Source organism: Panthera leo, chromosome B4, assembly GCF_018350215.1.
Source record: "Panthera leo isolate Ple1 chromosome B4, P.leo_Ple1_pat1.1, whole genome shotgun sequence".
In the NCBI taxonomy this organism is placed as follows: Eukaryota; Metazoa; Chordata; class Mammalia; order Carnivora; family Felidae; genus Panthera; species Panthera leo.
Window position 1 is genome coordinate 1092325 of NC_056685.1, and position 21189 is coordinate 1113513.

Below are 21189 nucleotides of genomic sequence, written 5' to 3' on the forward strand. Positions count from 1 at the left end.
GGTTTAGAGTCGCTGGGAACCTGGTCCCTGGTTGCTTATTGCTTCACTGTCAGCTGAAACTTGTTAGTGCCAAAGCCTACCAGTGCCAGACTCAAATTTGTGCACACTCAGCAATTTAAAACTAACGTGAACGTGCAGGTTTTTAGCCGTTGAGAGATTGCCTACTTTTCAGACTGCACAGAACCTGACAGCTGTTACCCATAGATAAGACAGGTCCCAAGATGCGGTGGTCCTTGGCGTTCTCTGATCCAGAGCCCCCTCACCAGACTGCCGAGTCACCTCACCTAGACACGTAACCCTCTCTGAGCACCCAGGCCCTCCTGGCCACCCCAGGACAGGCTGGTGCTGTGAGGGACGCCCTGGCCTGCAAACCTGTCACGGTGTTGTCTTGTCTAAATAACCTCACGTGAGCTGCCACCACTGTGTGGCCATGGCTCCTTCCTGGATCTGCCCCGAGATGCCTGGACCCTTCACAGGCACAGACGGAGGCGGGGCCTGGGGTGGCCGGTCTGGCTCCCAGAAGCTGGAGGGAGGAAGGAGCCTCAGCCCAGGCAGCGCCTTGGTCTCCATTCTGCTGTTGAGTTTTGGCAACAGGGGAACACAGTTCTGTGGTTCTGAGCTGCTCGTATGTGGTGATTCATCACACAGCCCAGGGATACCCACACACACGACCTTGCTCTCCACCCGTGCTGAGTCTCTGATGTGCCCAGAGTCGTGGGGCTGGCGGCTGGCACGTTTTCACTGTATTTATAAGCACAAACAGGTCCCTGTTAGCAGGAAGCCGGGTACCTGTCCTGGGCCACAGAGCCTCGGCGGGGAGGCTGACTTGTCTCCCTCACACCAGAGACTGCCCCAAACGGAGCATCCATGCCTTGATTCCTTCAGCAGATGCGCACTGAGTGCCCCGTGCGTGCCCTGCACCGTGCTGGGCATCAGAAGGGACCCCTGTCCTTTCTGGACAGTGACACGTGTACAAAACACATCGACCTTGAGGGAGCCTGGAGGGGAGGTGGCCAGCCGACCACAGGGCAGCTGAACACAGATACAGAAGGCTGTGCTGGAAGAAACAGGACACACGTGACAGGCGTGGAGGAGAAAACCGCGTCCGGCATCCCAGGGCCACACGGCCTCTCCTGTCAATGCTGTTATTTACTCAGTGATGGATGGCCACCCTCCTCAGCCACTCCGCCAAGCCAAGCGGAAGAGTGCTGTCACGTGTGCTCCGTGTTTAGAAGGGAAGGCAGGAGCTGCCCGGCGGGACATAACAATTCGGGGGTCGGGGAAGGACCCCGAGACCAGCAGGCAGGTAAGCAGAAACCCGACAGAGATCAAGAGTCGCTATGTAAACAGTGGGGTGGGAATGGCCTCACACACGGAGGTTCGGGTGTCTGGATTACTGGGGGGCCGGGGGTGGCCACGCACCGTGGACACTCCGTTTTCCTTCCTGCCACCCCTTCCCTCTTGTCCGAGGGTGGTCCTTTCCCTGCTGTGGTGACACTTCCCGCAGAGCACAGGTGTCAGAAAATTTGCGAGACTTGCGGACCTACCGTGTGCCATCACCTCCATTTAAAACCACCGACTCCGGTGGGCGCTCGCCCCGGTCCCGGGAAGCACTGCTGCCGGGAAAGCCCGCGTCTCTCCTCTCTCCTTAAGAGCGAGGACCGGGGAGTGCTTCTTCCCGCCCCCGGTTCCCGCAGCCACTTAGCAGGTCAGCAGATTTATGGACTCCGTGCCCGGGTTTTAAAGATACCAGATAAAAGCGTAGAGCTATTTATTTGACTGCATTAAAAATCTCCTACAGGAGCCACTTAACTTTTGAATGTTGGTAGATGTGAGCGGTAGCGGCCAGGCCGGACTTGTTGGCTCTGGCTACCGCCAATAGAGGGTGACAGCAGTTTTCTGTATGGGATTAACTGAAATCGAACACATTGACTTCAGAATCTAAACCGGTGATACAAAGAAGGCTTGTATATGTTATTAAAAACAAAAGCTGTGGGATTTTATATAGAATATGCACGTCTACTGTAAATCTCCCGGAAAGCCAACCTGACGCAGACGCGCAGGACCTTCTCCGTGTCTCTGTCTCTGATCGTCTGTCCCTCTCCCAGGGTCCATCACTCTGGCTGATGAAACACTGGGGTGAATAATGAGAACCCCGAGGGGGTCATGCAAGGCCACCTAAGGAACCATTACAGAATTCCTGGCAGTTTATTTCCTGTCATGGATGTTTGCACAGACGGCTCTGGTACAACACCATCAGGTAACTCTGTTTTTCCTTAGTGGACTTTATTTTTCAGACAGTTTGTAGTTTTAGAGCAATAGTGAGTGTAACATAGACATTTCCCACATACACTGCTGCCAACACACCGCAGCCTCCCCCACCGGCAATGTCCCCGCCAGATGGTGCATTTCTCACAATCACTGCACCCACAGGGCATGTCATCGTCACCCGAGTCCATGGTTTACACTGGGGTCACTTGGCATTGTACATACTGTGGGTCTGGACAAGTGTATGAGGACAGGCGTCCGTGTTGTGTTATCACACAGAGCAGTCTCACTGCCCCCAAATCCCCTGTGCTCCACCTGCTCAACCCTCCCTCCCTTCGACTCCCAGAAATCCCTCATACTTTTTACCGTCTCCACCGTTCTGCCTTTTCCAGGGTGTCAGATAGTGGGAGTCACACAGGATGAACCTCTTTAGATCGGCGCCCCTCGCTTAGTCATACGCTCTCAAGTTTCCTCCGTGTGTTTTCATGGCTTGTTAGCTCGTTTCTTTTTATCGCCGAATACTGTTCCACTGCCTGGATGGACCAAGTTTGTTTATCCAGCACCTACTGAAGGACATCTTCGATGCCTCCAAGTTTTGGCGATTGTGAATAAAACCGCTATACGCATCTGTGGGCAGGGTTTTGTACCAACACAGCTTTCAACTCATTTGAGTAAACGTCAAGGGGCACGGTGGCCGGGTCGTGTGGCGAGGGTACGTTTAGTCCTGTAGGAACCCACCAGACCGTCCTCCCGAGTGGCTGCCCCTGTCCGCGTGCCCGCCTGCCGTGCCTGAGAGACGCTGTGGCTCGAGGTCCTCGCCAACATGTGCTGGTGTCGGGGGCCTGGGTTTGGGCCCTTCTAACAGGCGAGCAGTGGTGTCTCCTTGTCTGGATCTGCACTTCCAGGTAACTATTTTTTTTAAATGTTAATTTATTTATTTTGAGAGAGAGCATGAGTGGGGAGGGGCAGAGAGAGAGAGGGAGAGAGGGAATCCCAGGCAGGCTCTGCACTGACAGCATGGGGCCTGACGTGGGACTCAAACTCACAAACCGTGAGCTGAAATCAAGAGTTGGATACTTAACCGGCTGAACCACCCAGGTGCCCCAGTCACTAATTTTTGACTGTACAGTTTACTTTTGTGGGCTCTTAGCCGGCTGGGAAACTCTAACCACAGATCCCGTCTTTGTTTTTCTATTTCTAAAGGACAGGATACAGAGAGAGCATGGGGTTCATAGTCTTCTCCAGCTTTTTATTTTCTCGGTCTCAGAAGAGTTTATGAAAGTGGTTTTCTAGAGCCAGTAGATGTGGCTTCTTGTAAGATGGTTTTGGCCAGGATCAGAGTTTATTAGACCCATAGACCGAGATTTTCTAGAGGGAAAACAAAATGGGCAATAATTCCATACAATGAGGTTCCTTTACTAATGGATATTTAGACTGTACTACATTCACTTCCTCCCCTATAGTAAACAATGTAGTTTTCACTTGAGGGAATGAAGTTTTGGGTTGCTTCTGGGAAGTTCAGGACTCTGTACTCACAGGGCGATCAACAGACACCATCACTTTGAAGGTACTGAGCAATGAACTTGATTAAAAACAAAATGGCGCCACTGCCTAAATAGTGTGTGGTTGATCTCAGCCTCGTCTTGACTATTCAATCTTACTTTCACTTATAGACCGCCCCCCCCCCCCCCCCCCCACCGACGCACCCCTGCGCAGCCATCACTGGGCATGTGCTGAAGGTGATCCCTGCGCTGCATGAGGCATGATTAGCGGACCAGGGTTCATCCCTGGGACAGGGATTCTGCGAGGCTGGTCAGTTAGACTCTCAGGGGTGGTCATGGGGGGCGATAAATTTAGCTGCAAGAAGCGGTGATGCTCTTTTGCTTGTTTCTGGCTTAGATTTAGAATTTGAGGAGTTTTGTGAAATGTACCAGGACCAACGCCTGCCATGCCAACTGCAGGGATTTCAGTCAGATTGCACGTTATTCTTTGTTGCTAAGTGTTGGCATTCATGGTTTCGGGTCTGGCAAGGTGGGCTGAAGTCTTCAGTTCCAGTCTCCAGGCAGCCCACGACCCAGCAGTCAGCCTAGATTTGGGGCCGTTGGGGAGGGTTTTGTCTGTGGTGGAGTCTGCCCTCCTCCTGTCTCACATGGCGCCCTCAGGGCGCTCCTGCTTTGAGTATGACGTTGCTCTGTCCTTCCACCGCTTCCTTCTGCAGATTTGGACTTGCTCCTGCCTGTCTGATTTCAGATGCTTCGTTCTGCTTGGGATTTCCAGCTGTGGCTCCTTCTGTCCTCTGCACAGTGGTTTAATTTCTGTCGGTTTTTGTTCTCGTCTTAACTCAGTGTGTTCCCGTGATCAGCTTGCACCCTTACCTCTCCATGTTAGCCTGCTTCTTAATCCTTGGCTTCCAGAGAGCCCGCCGTGATTTCTCGCTGCCTCATTCATGCCGCACCTGCTTACTGCGATTGGCTTGAGGACAAGTATGATCCAGGGACAGGGTGCACACAGAGACTAGAATGACTGCCGGTTTCCACAGTGCCCCGCGAGGAGACACGTTCCTGGATGCTAAGACTCCCCACTTCTATGAGAGTGGCCTCAATGGGGCGTTGTCTGCATCAGATGTTAAACACTTCTGATAAACTACAGACGCCTAAGAACCAGTGTGGAAAGAAAGGCCTTCTTGTCCGTGTGTAAGGATCTGCTGCCTAAGTTAAATTATGAGCCCAGCTGGCAGGTGCCACTGAAGCCCACTGTGTGCCCGGCCTGCTGGGAACAGGGCTAACCTGGTGCCGGGCTGATGGGACTTCTCCGCCAGGCTGGGGACCCCTCTCCTGGCAGCTCCTGGTGGCCCCTCTTGGTGGACAGGAGGGAGGGGCAGGGCTCTCTCTGGGTCCAGCCCCTGCCCTCCTCAGGAAGTCAGGGAAGGAGGAGACACAACTATAAAGAGGAGAAAGACCTTTTAGTCACTTGAATTAAAAAGGATTGAGGTTCATGGTTGAATGTTGAACTATACGAATCTGGCTGTAGTTGACTTCTGAGCTCGGTAATGTCACATGCTTGAACCTAATCCCTTAGACAAGTGCTCTGAAGTAGATGTGGGTTTTAGTTACTCAGGCGAGGTCTACACCAGTCCTCCAACAGTGTAGACTTGCCGGGAGGGCCTGCAAAGGAAGGCAAGTGCCCTGTGGCGGTGGAGGCCGGACAAAGGGTGACCACAGGCCAGAAGATCTGCACTAAGTCTGTGCTTTGCTGTTACCCACCCATGTCCGTGGGCAGGTGCGGCTGCCTGTCCGGTGCCTTCCGTAAAGAGAGGAAGGGGGGAGGCTCGAGGGTGGAGAGGGGGCAGACCGGACAGTGGCCTGGAGCTGCCTGCCACCGGCCTGTCCAGCTCCAACTTGGCTCTGGCCGAGCTCTGGCGTTTCTGGTGTGCAGTTTGGCCTGGGGCGGCCACACGGAGCTGCCTGGGCCGGAGTCCCCGGGGCCTTGGTCATGAGCGCAGTCTGTGCACATGGTTGGCATGCCTCCTTTTGCACGCTGAGACACCAGGCCCGGTGCCCCGGGGCGGCTCTGCAGGGACGGCTGTGTGCCTGTACCTGGCGTTGGGCCAGAGGCACAGGGGCTGCTGGTCGGGCCTGGGCACACGAGGGCGCCCCGAGGAGCCTCTGTGATTCGCTCACCCCCAGGTGTCCCTCCAAGGTCCTTGTAGCTCTTGCGTCTGCAGGAATGTGTGTGAGGCTGGCCCTGCACAATAGCAGGTGCCCGGCAAGGATGCGTGCGAGCTCCGATCCGCGCTGGCCCCGCCCTGCCCCGGGGACTGTCCCCTCCCTGCCAAGACGGAAGCCAAGTTAAATGAATTTCTTTCTGGAGCCAATGGGCCGGATCTTAAGCCTTCCTGAGAACTGAAGTGTAATTTAAGAAACTGGAAGAAATTATTGAGTTGGTGTCCTAATCCCCCGAGAGTCTCCGTGCGCACTCCACTGAGCAGCCTAATCCCCGCTGGTGCCTCGACCCCGGTGGAATCCTTAATTACCAGAATCTCATTTCCGCTTCGTGGGCTACCTGAGTAGCATCTGTCGCTCAAATAAACTCATGTGGAAATAAAGTATTAAAATCAATAATTCAACTCGGGGGTGAAACGGAACAGAGAACTAACTGCAGCCTGCACGCCAGATTCCTGGGTGGCCCTCGCGAGGCTCTGACCTCTGCTCTCTGTGTCTTCCGCAGGGGTGGCGGTGTGCGTTTTGGCGTCCACACTGTCTGGAAGCAGGGACAGCCGCCTTCTTACAGGACCGGGCCCAGTCCCCGGGAGAGGCGCTGGCCACCGTCCCCTCTGGGTCAGGGGTCACCTCTGGGAGGGGCCACGCAGGCCCAGGAGCTTCTCTTATCTGTTTCCATCCTGATCACCTATCCGAACTGGTCTGAAAGGCCACCTTCTCTGGGATGTCTCTCCGGATTACCCGTCTCTGTAGGCTCGTGAAAAGCACCAAGGGTTATCAGTTGCTTGTCATTTTGTGTAGTGCTGTGGTAGGCATGTGACTGCCTCTCCGAGTCATCCCAGAGGAGAGGACACGGCTGGTGTGTGGCCTCCCAGACTTGCGTGGCCCCTTCTTGTCTGCGAGGGAGTGATCTGACCTGCACACACCAGGGAACATCTGTGTGCAGGAGGCCGGTCTGTTTCTGCCCCACCTGGGTTTGTGTGTGGGGGGGCAGGGAACACAGTGAGGTGCCCTGGGCCCCATCAAGTCGGGACCCACGCTCACCAGGCAGTGACCAGACGGTGTCACTCGAGGGCTTATCCCCAAAGTGTGGGGGGGAGGTCGCGGAGACAGGCATCCCCATACCCAGCAGGGGGACCCCATCCAGCAGGGACGGTCACGGTTTAGTGACTGCTTTCTGGGAAGGAAGGCCAGCTGTGGGTGGCTGGTGCCAGGTTTCCCTCCCTCCAGGAAGGAGGTGAAGCTGGGCGGCGGGGAGTGAGGAGGCCTCCGCTCCCCAGGCCAAACACGTCGTGCAAATCTTGTGCAGCAACGTCTGGTCGTGTCACTTCCTTTCCGAGTCTGCAGAAGTCCCCAAATGCCCGTGGCTACCCTGCCGACCTCCACCCCGTCTCTCTCCAGCCAGCACAGGCCGCTGGGGGCCACAGCGCTGGTCTTTGGCTAACTGGTAAGGTTTCTGGAGTCCTCAGGTCTGGAAAGCAGTCATTTGGAATGTTCCACGGGTGATTCAGCATCGACTGACGCAGGGGGAGACGGTCTGTGAAGCCCAAACATGTGGTCGTGAGGGGCTGGGACGCTGGTGATTTGGGGTTCCCGCTGTCGCCAGCCTGACGCTCTAGAGTCTCACCTGCCCCCTCCCCCACTTTGTACCCGGTGCAGCTGTGGTCATTACAGGAACCACACCCAGACCATCCGCACCTGCCTGTCCACACAGCCGGAAATCTGAACACGCTCCAAGCAGCCGAGGTTCTCACTGACGCCCCCCTTCCAGCCACAGCACCCCCCCACCCCCTCAGTTCACAGGAGGAGAAATCCCAGACGGAACACAGCTTGCAAGATGTCACCTCACCTCCCAGGTTCCCCCAGCTGGGCCCAATGGGTGACGGGCTCACATCTTAGCCCAGCTGCACTGCTGAGCCCTTCCTGCCTCGTCCCCCTGCACCACCCCCAGGGCCCTTCCCCAGGCTGCCCACACCCTCCCTCCACCTCCCTCCACCAGCCTGTGGTTAGCAGGGCCGCGAACGCCAGCACGCTGTGTGCAGAGTACAGATCCTCCTGGGATCTGAGGTCTCTGGGACGCAGGGTCTGTCTACACCCTCTGAGACAGGCCTCCCTACAAGGCATTTCCATCAGCACGCAAACAGAAATGGGAAACAATGGGAATTTCTCCCAGATACGGAAAGGGTCAGCGTTTCTCCAGGAGCAACCACACCACCAAGCCTTGGGTGGCTCTGTGCTGGGCTGCTTTGCTGTCGTGGGGACCAGCGTAAACTTGATGGGCCTCTTTTGCTCTTTGGTTATTTCACTGTTGGTACAACATTTTCTAGACTAGAGTTCACCCCGCTTCAGGTGGAGAGGGGAAAGGAATGTCTGCCCCAGAAAGACTTGGGGTGGGGCTCGCGCCGGCTCCTTGGCCGTGCTGTCACTCCAGGCGCCACAGCCACGCTCACCATGAGAAAGGGGGGGCATCGGAGTCCTCCTCCCCACCTCCCTGCCTCGGCGGCCGCAGGTGCAGCCCTCTGCTGAGGAGGTCTGGGGCGGGTGGGGGCTCGACAGCAGGGTCCATGGGCACCGGCTAAGCAGCAGGCGTGGGGGTAGGAGGAAAGTCTGCCCAGCCCGCTCGCCGCTTCCTCAGGTTTGCTGACTGCTGCTCAGGGCGCACGGCTGGGCGAGCGCCAAGCCCTCGCTGCCTTGTTGGCATGGCTCCAGCTCTCGAGCCCCCCCCCCCCCCCCCCGGCCGGCCATGCATCATGGAATATTGATACGGTTCCCCCAGACTTCTGCACCTGACATTTGATTTATAGCTTTAGGTGTTCTTTTTAATTCTAAACACTCGATAGAGGATCAAAGGAAATGTCATATTTGCAGCGTTTAAGCCCAGAGTGACACCTCGGCAGCCAGAAGCGGGGGGGGGGCCACCCGCCCGAGGTGGCTTTCACCAGCGGCCTCTTCCCTGCCTGCCATCCTGGGGTTCAGAGTGCCCCGTGCTTAGGCTGACACCCCTCCTCTGTGCCCCCAACACTTCAAATATTTATCACATTATATAGCAACCTCCAGAATATTGCCTTCATTTAAGCTTTTCACGTCCCAATGATTTTTTATTATTTCCATCGACCAAAATAAATGAAGAAATGTTTTAGACTACACTTGAAAGCATGTAAAAATCAATAACTGGATTTTAAAAGATTTAAAATGTCTTGAATACATTCATTTTCAAACATTTTCCTCTGATCTTTAAATAGCTTTTCTTGGAGCATAACATTTTTTTGAAAAGTCAAATATGGAGCATTAAGGGTATAATTACCATTTTAATTATAACTCAATCATCCTATCTGCTTTGCATAGAAATTAAAGCTTTTATGTCAGGATTTGGGGCACTCACAAATGTTCAGGAGCAATTAATGTTAAAAGTTTAATTTTTTTCACAACCAGGATGAACTTTAGAGTTCCTAATTTCGTTCTTGCTCAGAGTGGAAAGCGTGGATGCTCCCCCTTGTCACTTGTCGCTGAAGTAAATCCCTTCCCACTGGTGACTTGGTTCGGTGTCCAAGGAAGCACAATGGCAGAGTCGCGGCTCTGCCCCTGGGCATGGGGCCCGGCTGGAGTGACAGCCCCTCGTCTGTGGGACTGTGCGTGTGCAAGCTGCGGGAGGCGTGGGGGTCCATGGCCTGTGCTCACCTTAGGCTTGCAGGAGCCCCTCTCTGCTGTAGGATCTAGAATAGTCCCTGCCACTCAGGGGTGTGACTTTGCCTTCTGCCCCCAAACGGTAGCACCTTTCAATCCTGTAGATTCAAGAGGCAGGGACTGTTTTTATGACATAGCAAACCAGTACCCAGCCTGATGACACTTGGGCTTATGGAAAGTAACACTGGCTGCAGACCCACTGGAGTTCATGGCACTTAGCCCTGAAAAAGAAATGTTAAATGATGGATTTCCCATCGTTTTGCTGCAAATGAGTGATGTGCTCCACTGCTGGCTCCTGGGGCCCAGGCTGCAGGTGTTTGAGTACACATGTGCACGTGTGCAGATACGTGCACGTGTGTACCCGCGCATGTGTGTGCATGTGTGCACATGTGCGTGTTATGTGCGTCTGTGTGCCTACATGTGGGCATGTATGTGCTTGTGCGTGCACGTGTCCACGTGTGCATGTGTGCATATTTGTGCACCACGCACGTGTATGTGTGCACGCATGTATGTGTATGTGTGCATGCACATGTATGTGCATATGTGCACACACGTGCATGTGTGCTCATTTGTGCATGCATGTGTTTGTGTGCGCACATGCCCACACACATGCGTGTGTGCATGTATGCATATGTGCATGCGCACACACATTTGTGTATGTGTGCATGTGCGTGCATGTGCATATATGTGCATGTGGGGTACATGCATGTGCACGTGTGTGCACGTGCACACATATATGCGCATGCGTACGTATATGCATGTGTGCATCCATGTGTGTGTGCCTATGTATGTGCATGTGTGTATGTATGTGCACACACATGGGTACATGCACGTGTGTGGGCTTGCTTCTGTGTAAAGTTCAACCTCGCCATTTTTCTCCCAGTTAAGCCCCCAGTCTAGGACCCTGCACATTTCCTCCTGGGCCGCCAATGTTCAGGCTGGAAAGAAAGTCATGTTTATGGGTGTTGCTGAAACAAAACGAAATACTCACATTTCTAGGCCATCTGTGGAAGTCCCCTCTTCCCTGTACTTTGTGCTGCCTGTGTGTCTCCTCTTGACTTTTTATTTTAGCCTATGTTTGTGGTTTGTATTTTCCTCCCTTGTGCTCATGCCTTACTTTTCGGCTTTGTTAGGAGAAGTGGCAACGGAGGCAGGCGGACATAAGTTTAAAATAGTGACTGTACCAACTCTTCTCCACCTGCAGTGAGGCCGTGCTCCCTGAGCATCACTTGCACACGCACATAATCCTGACCGGGAGTGTGGAATATCCCGTAATCACTAATGCCTGGCAGGCAGAGGCAGCCGGCTTTGTGAGTGATCCCAGGGCCTAGAGGTTTCCCAGGACGGTGGGGATTTCACATACTTTTATTATTTCCAAGGAAGGAAAAGTTTTTAAAAATCCGAGTAAATACGACTTAGGGTTTAATGGCTCTGGAGGGCTCCTCCTATAAATAGCTTCACCCCTCAGGAAATATCCCTTTCTCGGGCACTGGCTGCAGACTTGGGTGCAGTACAGGAGGCAGCAGCACGATGGGTAAGTTGAGTCCCACGGCATGCTCAGGGCTTCCCTCAGCCCCTCCCTGGCCTCGGGAGGCATGCGGGCAGTGTGGTGCCAGCAGGGCTGCAGCCCTGGGGCCGAGGGGCCCGTTTGTACCCTCACCCCTGCCGGCCCCAGGCTACAGGGTGCTGCTGTTTTCCTGGTGCTTGCCCAGCCCTGGCCACACCGTGGTAAGGGCCCCCCACTCCGTGGTCCCTCGCTGGTGGTGTGAGTGCGGGTTCCTGATGACGCACATCCACGAGCACGTTAGCAGTGACAGTGGGCCCACCCCATCCAGGTGGGTTTGGAGCTACTGATCGTCTGCATTCTGCCTGGCCGGGCAATTTGCGACGGTGAAGAACATAGTATAATTTTGTCAGACGAAGTAAGATCTTGTCATTTTCCAGCGTTTACTGCTGTATGAGTTTCATAGGAACACAGCAAAGAACAGAAGCAAAACCCATCCATGATTGAAGGTGCCAATCACAGGTACCAGCTGGCTGGTGGAGGACACGACCCGCCTGTGGGGGTGCCACACGGCACCATGGGTTCACCTTCCCACGACCTCCTGGGCGTTCCCTGCAGAATTCGCTCCCTGCAGAATCTGTGAACCACCTGCCAGAGGGAGAGCGACTGAGCTCAGGCGGGGGCATCAGGAGTGACGTCGGAAAGGCTGCTGGAAACAAGACGCACCAGAGATGCTCCTGTTCTGGAGCTCAGTGGCAGGTGCCGGGGTCATTCCTGTGCTGCTTACCACGTACTGATTTGTGCACTCAGACTTCTCCCTATGAAAAACCCTCCATGGTAATTGGGGTAAAAAGTGAAATAAAAGGTGCCCGGGGCCTGTGGCGGGTGGGAGGACCAGTGAGGTCTCCAAGGGGACAGTCATAATCACAGCCTCCCTGCGGACGAGAACTCACCACAGGCGTTCCTGTCTTTTCCAAACTTGGGAACAGTCCAGTCTGGCGAATGGGTTACTGGAAGGGCGTTGGGGTTCACACTGCTGTTTCCCTCTCAGCCTCCGGCTTGTCCTCAGTCCCGTATGCCGCCATCCCCTCGACGGGTGTGGGGCTCACCCGGGTTCTGCCTCTTCAGCCTCTGCTGTCTTGTCGCAGGGGGCCTGGGCTTCCCAACCACCGCCGTCAGAATGGAAACCACATGTAGATGGAGTTTCATCCCCAGTGCTCGGTGCACAAGTGTGTCAGGTGGCTCCCATGTCCAAGACATACTTCCTATTTGTTTGTTTGTTTATGAGCAGGGGAATGAGAGAGCACAAGCGGGGAGTAGGGGAGGTGCAGAGAGAGAGAGAGAGAATACCAAGCAGGCTCTCCACTGTCATCGCAGAGCCCGAAATGGGACTCCAACCCACAAACCATGAGGTCCTGACCTGAGCTGAAACCGAAAGTCGGATGTCTAACCGACTGAGCCCCCCAGGCATCCCCCGAACATGCTTCTTCTGAGAACAGAGCAGGCCTCAGGCTTGTTGTTAACACAGCAAGGGGGAGGGGCTCCCGAGAGCATTTGACTTTTACAAGAGAGAAGGGAGTAGTTTGTCCAGATAAACTAGCCCACTCAGGGGCAGTGCGTCACACAGGGGTTGTTTTCACTGTGGGTGGTTTTGCGCAGAGAGGAGGCTGGCGTCGGAACCCAGGCTGGCCTCTGTGTCATTGGTTGCTCCCCATCGAAGGCACAGTGTCCTCTCTCAGGCTGAGAAAAATGACCAGAGGAGGTGTAGCGGACAGTTCCTGGTTGTAATACGCACAATTTAACCACCGTCTGCGGAGAGGGAGTTCTCTCGGTGACTTTATAACTGTCATTCCGCCAGATAAGATGAGGTTTGCTGACAGGCTGCTGGGTCCTATAAATTCATTCATTTTTCCATAATGGGAGAAGATGATAAGGTGGCAATACGAAATAAGACACAGATGATAAAACAATTCCCTACGGAAAAAACATCAACGCGGAAGTGCTGGCGGGCAGATGATAAAATGCCTGTTTCCTGGTTTTTAGGCACTCAGATAAAACATTCTGGAGAATTGGCCTTGTGGGTGTGTCGCGTGCCAAGCCCTGTGGCAGCACAGGACTGTTGGGGTTAGTTCTCGGGGGGGAGCACGTTTTACTGTTAAATGTCCTGACTGCACCTGAGGTTGTCAAGTCTTCTTAGACAAAGGTTTGGCTTCGACTTCTGTCTGTGAGACTGATGGGTCTGTAGTGAAAAACCGTCATAACTCATTTGGATCTGAAATCCATCCCGTTGGCTCTTACAGGCCTCCCTGTGTGGTGCTATTCACGTGGGCCTTTCCTCCCATCTGTGGGGCAGCCGCCAAATCCTCCCCCACCCTGGTCAGGCAGCGGGCATGCCCTGGGGAGTCGCCCTCATTCCAGAGACTGCACCTCAATCCGCACTGCTTGAAAAAGTCCACTGTGAGCAAAGACCATCACACCACCCGCCATTCTCGGAGGCTGATGATGCTACAGTTTCAGTACGCTCCTTGTGACCAAAGACACACACTCTGTTCTCGGGAGAATGTCCTGGCTACCAGGACCTTCATCCGGGGTTGGAAGCAGGGCAGGGCCAGGAGCCCCTGTTCTCTAGCACAAGAGGAGGGGGGTAAAGGATGTGACACGGACTCCAGCTTCCCACCGTGGGAGTGGCCATGGGAATGGGGAGCAGAGGGCAGGGGCAGTCCGGGGGGTGAGCGAGTTCCGTGTCCTCTTGGCCATGGGATGAGAGCCCAAAGCAGAAACAGACTGGCCAGCTCTCTCCTCGGAGCAACCCAAGTTTTGGGCTCAGGAGACACAAATTGGTCCCTGGTGATAGTTGTAAATAACTCGGCACTAGAGAAAAGTGCGGGTCTCAACATTCCTCGCTATGTCTTTAATGAAAGTCTCTGAAGCTTGGTAAGAGGCAACGGGAGAGCTGGAAATCATTAAGGACGGGCCATAAACTTGATTTCCTGTGTTCTGTGCTAAATCTCACTTTCTGCTGCTGGAAAGAACTCAATCCCATTTGATAAAATCTTTGGTAGGCATAGTCCTTCTTGGAAACTGTTTTGTCTTTTTTAAAAACTCAGTGCCGTGTAGGGCTCAGCACTAGGGGTACAGTAGTCTGATTTCGATTTCTGTCTCTGTCTTCTTATACTTTTTCTAATTCTTTAGACTATAAAGTACTTGAGCTGGGTTTTCTCACTGCCTGCTACTCAAGTTCTTGGTTTGGGGAAAATAATGACTAGTTAGTTTGGGAGCTTGGTGAGGAGCTCAAGTGAGGGATGGTGAAGACAGAGCACAGTGTGTTTATTAGGCTGATACTGAGGTGGGGGAAAAAAGCATTAAAACAACACCAAGAAAGGATGTTTAAAGCAGTTGGCCATTTGGGACCATTTACTGAAGGAAAAATAGGAAGTAGTCAAACAGATCACAGCAGCTATGGAAAGCTTTGCTCCATTGTAATTGAGTATAATCTTCTAGGTCCACAATGATGTAGGGTCTAGAAAAATGACACTTGATGGTTGGGGCACTCTCCTTAAGAAGAAAAGCTGTTGCATTTATGATGATTCCTATCCAAATTACTTTAAAAAGTTTGGCATTAAAAATATATTTATTTCAATTATTCCAGTTATTTCAAAATTCACTTTTGGATTCATCCATTGCGTTTTCCGTACTGTAACTAAGACGGAACCAGCAGCACATCACTGAGACACGATTCCACCCTATTTATTACATTTGGCACAAAGAGAAAGAGCAAAGACTTGGCTGACCTTGTTACAGCAATGCTGGAATCAAACCATAACACATCTGTTTGGTCTGTTAGAGGGCAGTTTAAAAAGTAGATCGGGGCTTGAAAAAGCATTGGAAGTCAGTAAAGGGGGAAGACCTTTTCCATAAGCTACTTTTGTCTTTTAAATGAATTAATATACTAATACATTCAGACCAGCACCAGAACAGAACCAGTGTGTACCATATACGCTTCAGTCAATATAGTCACCATGGTCAGCACCACACTGCACAGATGCTTTAGGATATCTTGAATTTGTAAAAATACACAATTAGTATCTGTATGTTGAAAATTAACAACATGCAAATGGAAGAAATCAAGTAAGACCTAAGTTAATGGAGAGATGTACTATGTTCATGAACGGGAAAACTCAAATAGTCAAAGTGTCTACTTTCATGAAACTGACCCATAGTTTAATGCAATTCTTATCAAAATACCAGAAAACATTTTTGTAGATGTATACAAGCTTATTCCAAAATTTATATGTAAAGGCACAAGTCCTGGAATAACTAAAACACCCATTTCATGAGAAGTGGAAAGAATTGCATCACCTGATGTTGAGGTTTAATGGAAAACTGCTAATCAAGACTGTGTGGTGTTGTGAGGGGGTGGATGGATAATCCATGGGACAGAACGGAAAGCCGTGCAAATGTGCCCAGCTGAGTTCTGACAAAGGTCCATGGGCAGTTCAGTGGAGGAAAAATTGCCTTTTCAGCAAACAGAGCTGGAACAACTGGATTTCCATAAGCAACCCCCACATCGACATGCATCTCACACCTACACAAACATTAACTGAAAGTAGCCATATTCTTGAACTTTTAGAAAAATGCCGGAGAAAATTCTTAGGTGCTACAACAAGGCACAGAACTCTTAGACTTGACAGCAAAAGCACAAGAAAGGAAGATACTGGGGACTTGGATCTCACAACAATGGAAGGTTCACGATAGACCCTCTCACTTATGATGATGAAAGCCACACTACCAAGAGGAAATGTTCGCAAGTCCCGAATCTGACAAAGTGCTAGTAACCGGAGCACACGGAAGACTCTCAAAATCGTCAGTGAAAACATACAATTGAATTAGAAAATGGGCAAAAGACACGAGGTATGTTAGCGAAGAGGATGTGCAGATGGCAGATTAGCATGTGATAAGATGTTCAGCTTCATCTGTCACCCAGGAGACGCAGATTAAACCACATGGGACCCTACAACACACCTGCCAGAATGGCTAAAATAAAGGGTACTGGCACCACCGGATGCTGGTGAACAGTGAAGGACCTAATCCCTCACATGGCTGGTGCTGTGCAAACTGGTGCAGCCACTCTGAGCAACAGCCTGGCAACTTCTCATTGCACTGAAGACTGGATCCCTGTATGACCCCGGAGAATGCCTATGGGCGTTTATCCCAGAGAAATGGAAATTTATGTTCTTACACGAAAACTACATTGATGCTTAGAGCAGCTTTAGTCATGATCGTCCCAACTGGAATCAACCCGATGTCCTTCACTGTGTAAAGTTTAGACAAAGTGTGGCCCATTTGCACCATGGAACACCACCCAGCAGTAAAAACAAAGTCTTGATTCACACAGCAAGCTGGATGGATCACCAAAGAACTATGCCGAGTGATAAGAACAATTCCAAATACACACGGTATGATTGCATTTACATTATGGTAAGGAAACAACAAAATTATAGGAACAGAGGACAGATTGGTGGGTGCCAGGATTAAGGAAGGGGTGTGGGAGGCAGGTGGGTGTGGCTTTCAGAGGCAGCAGGACACACCTGTGACGATAGGTGTCGTGTGTTGTCACTGTAGTGCTGGCTGCACAAACATACCTACATGTGTGACAGAATTGCATAGCACTGAACACACACACACACAGAGTCCTGGGCCTCATCCCTAGCCGATCAACCTGAATGTCTTGAGAGTGAAGCCAGGTGTGTCTGCGACACAAGCATCTTGAGGATTCTGTAGAAGGAGCCAACCTTATGCTGGGTCTCCGACCATTCAGGAGCCACAGCCAGCAGAGTCCTCCTTCCTGGCCTGGACTCTGTGAGTGTCCCCTGAGCACGGGGTGGCAACATGCATGCTGACAGGACCCAGTGCAATGTGGCAGCTTCACACCATGCCTCCACAGCTGCTGGATGAGGACTTCGGCCTGGCACGTGCCAGCGTTTTGCTATGTGGCAGCTTCACACCATGCCTCCACAGCTGCTGGATGAGGACTTCGGCCTGGCACGTGCCAGCGTTTTGCTCCCCTTGGCACGTTGGGGCTGATGCCATTACGTCCCTGCAGCACCACTCCTTATAATACACTGCACAGTGAAGGAAACAATCAGCAAAACTACTAGGCAACCAACAGAATGGGAGAAGATATTTGCAAATGACATATCAGATAAAAGGTTAGTATCCAAAATCTATAAAAAACTTACCTAACTCAACACCCAAAAAAATAAATAATCCAGTGTATAAATGGGCAAAAGACATGAATAGACACTTTTCCAAAGAAGACATCCATATGGCCAACAGACGAAAAAATGCTCAACATCACTCATCATCAGGGAAATATAAATCAAAACCACAATGAGATACCACCTCACACCTGTCAGAATGGCTAACATTAACAACTCAGGCAACAACAGATGTTGTCAAAGATACAGAGAAAGGGGAACACTTTTGCAATGCTGGTGGGAATGCAAACTGGTGCAGCCACTCTGGAAAACAGTATGGAGGTTCCTCAAAATAAAAATAGAACTACCCTACAACCCAGCAATTGCACTACTAGGCATTTATCCAAGGGATAGAGGTATGCTGTTTCGAAGGGACACATGCACCCCCATGTTTATAGCAGCACTACCGACAATATCCAAAGTTTGGAAAGAGCCCAAATGTCCGTTGACGAATGGATAAAGAAGATGTGGTATATATATACAATGGAGTATTACTCGGTGATGAAAAAGAATGAAATCTTACCATTTGCAACTATGTGGATGGAACTGGAGGGTATTATGCTGAGTGAAATAAGTCAGTTGGAGAAAGATATCATATGTTTTGACTCGTGGCATTTGAGAAACACAACAGATGAACATAAGGGAAGGGAAGGAAAAATAAGATAAAAAGAGAGAGGGAGGCAAACCATAAGAGACTCTTAAATACAGAGAACAAACTGAGGGTCGCTGGAGGGGTGGGGTAGGAGATGGGCTAGATGCATGAAGGGCATTAAGGAGGGCACCTGTTGGGATGAGCACCGGGTGTCGTATGTAAGTGATGAATCACTGGATTCTACTCATGAAACTGATACTACATTGTATGTTAACTAACTTGAATTTAAATTTAAAAAAATTAAAAATTAAAAAATACTAAAAAATATTTTGTAATTGTCCACACCCCCTCCCCCGCCCTCCCCCACAACACGCACAAAACACTGCAAACAACCTGCCTAAACTTTGAAGGGGGTAACTGGAGGTTGACTTTGCTCCATATTTAAATATTTCTCTCATTCAGAAAAATAAGTAAGAGCATTCAAATAACATTAGGAGACCCCAGGGCCTCTTTGTGTAATGGGTGGCTGTCAGCTGGCAGTGATCAGCCTCCAGAAAAGGCCTCCAGTGCTCCCGCAGGGCTCTGTGCTGGGCCCCCAGGCAGAGAAGACCCATCGTCCTCACCCTGCAGAGAAGGGAGCGCACCCCGGGCTCAGGAGCTCTGTGATGCCTGGCGCCCAGGGATGTCTAGAGAGTCCTTCTCCCAAGTGCCAGGCCGTGGTGAGGTGTGCACGTCTTCCTGGTTAGCGGGACTTCTGTACTTTTCATTGACACCATTTGCTTGGAAGAATTGGTTGGTGGACCCAGTGTCTCTCAGAGAATCTCTACAACGGGGAAGGCAGTCAGTTACAACAGTAGATGTGCAAATACTAAGAAATTCTAATCTTGAAAATGGCATGGAAGTGAATTGGACCTTTTCCATTTGGCAAACATCCGTTGTGGTGTTTTGACTATAAAGTTAAAAATATAGAGAAGAATAAATCACTTTCTTGAGTTAAAAATATACTTTTAGGGCCTTTTGGCATAGAAGGCTAAGCAGGTATGAATTCATGATTCATCAAGGACTATGGTCTGAGGCTATTGAGAGCTTTGGTGACATTGTGAACAAAGAGAGACAAGGTGGGAAGACTGTGACACACAATTAAGAGGACCCATATTCTAGTTCTATCTCAGCCACTGTTTTTCTGTGACCTTGCGAGTGACCTTGCCAGATCCCACACCCACAGTTTAGCTGTTCTTGCCATAGTAGTGGCAAAGGAGGAGGATAAGGAAGAGAAAAAGGGGAAAACAACAGAAAGAACATTAGTCCTCTCCCCCAAAGAACTTTGTTAGGCCACACTTACGCTAACATTGGCGCGGCTGGGGGTGTGCCCTCTGTCCCCAGACCACATAGGCGGGAAGTGGGCAGTGGCACAAAGGCCTTGAGAAAGAGGAATGCATCCCTGACATCACGGAGAGACATCACGGTGTGACACCACAAAGTGACATCACGGAGTGACATCATGGTATGACATCACAGAGTGACATCACAGAGTGGCATCATGCAGTGACACCACAAAGTGACATCACGGAGTGACATCCTGGAGCACCGCAGGAGCCGGAGGGGGCAGTGGCCTGGGCTGAGAGGGCACTGTGAAGGGAGATGATGAGGTATTTGAGGGCCGATCGGTGTCAGAGGCTGCAGGTCAGGGGTCAGGAAGGATGGTTCCAGCCAGCACAGTATGGTGGTGGCAGAGCCCTGCCTCTGGGCCAGGGGAACCCCAAGGGGCGTGGCTCCCGATAGGGCCGATTCCTGACCCCCAGCTCAGAGGCGGTGCTCTGATTACGTCTGGCCTGGCGGAGGCACCGAAAGAGCTTGAGCAGGCGAGAAGCATGCCCGAGTATGGGGCTTAGCGAGATTGCTGAGGCAGCTTCACGGAAGAAGCGGGGCAGTCTCCCGGGACCCGGTCAGAGTGTGGAGGGAACCTACTGCAGGTGCAGCAAGGGCTGCTAGGTCCCTGAGGCACCGAGAAGTGGAATCCACATGTGTTGGAGTCGTGGGGTGAGACTGGACAGAGCTGCAAACGGCCCAGCCTCGCGGAAAGATTCTAAACATGGTGGAAAGGGGGGGTCCGGAGGAGTGTTAGTGCCCGGATTCCCTGTCCTCCTGTGTCCTTCTGGTTCCTACGGGATGGAACAAACAGCCTGCGCTCAAGTGTCAGTTCGGAATCAGCCAGGGAAGTGCCGCTCTTCCACGCAAGCCCATGTGGTAGCTTCTCCTTGTTATTGACTGGGTCAAATTATTACCTGTTTCTGGGGCTATGAATCACGATGTGTTTTGCAGATACTCCTGGAGCAGGGAGGGCTCCCCCTGGCTTGTGTGCCAGGCGGAGGGGATGCCTGGCCGCCTCCCGCCGTGCCAGACTCGCCCTGTGGAGCTTTGGCACGTAACACTCTTATTTCTTGTTGCTTATCAAGAAGCGGCTCAGGAGAAAGGAGGCTCCGGAAGTTTGTCACTGCGCTAATTTATGAAACGTCGAGTTCAGACACGTTGCTCTGATTCAATATGAGGTTCACACTCCAGCTCGTGCCACCCGTGGCAGCCACGTAGATAAAGGGTTTAACAAAATGCTGCCGTATTGCATTTCGGCACGACGGAGAGCTTCTTGGCAGCTGCCTCGTATTTTGTGCCTGCTGCCAGTTGAGATGTAAAACTTGTCAGACTATTTCTAAATGGAAATCCAGGCATTGACAATAATGAAAATGTGAGTAAAATAGGAGAAACCCCTGCTATTAAATCTGTGCCAACGACTTCTTAAGAGTTTAAATAATTAAATTTATTAAAATGTATCACTTGTTCAAAATCTTTCAGACTGGAAACCAGAATGTCCTGACCTATCAGCACATTAAAGCAGCTGTGCACCTGGTGAGTGAGCCCGCCAGGCCTGGCGGCACCCTTTCCGGTTCCTTCCTCAACCACTCCCGCAGTTCCTGCTGCTGACCATTTCCAGGCTGTCTGCCCAGCAGTCCCAAGTGCCCAGTCTCCTTTCTGGGCACGGTTCTTCTCCCTCAGCTCCCGCCTGAACTTTGCTGCTCTGTGCGTTTGTTTTGGGAGCTGAGGGTTCTTGTGGACGGCTGCCTCTCTCTGCTCCCAAAACACTGTGTCTTCACCCCTTCTAAGATCCGT

General features: G+C 51.7%; 1 protein-coding gene and 1 long non-coding RNA gene across 2 annotated transcripts in view; one reads left to right on the plus strand and one right to left on the minus strand.

The window, feature by feature from the left end:
• Positions 1–21189, minus strand: part of ADARB2 (adenosine deaminase RNA specific B2 (inactive)) — a 419952-nt gene that overhangs the window by 85678 nt on the left and 313085 nt on the right. The gene's annotated exons all lie outside the window — the stretch shown is intronic.
• LOC122223802 lies at positions 1132–2846 on the plus strand. Its single transcript, XR_006204486.1, has 3 exons — positions 1132–1306; positions 2109–2260; positions 2661–2846. It is a non-coding gene; the product is annotated as an uncharacterized LOC122223802 (long non-coding RNA).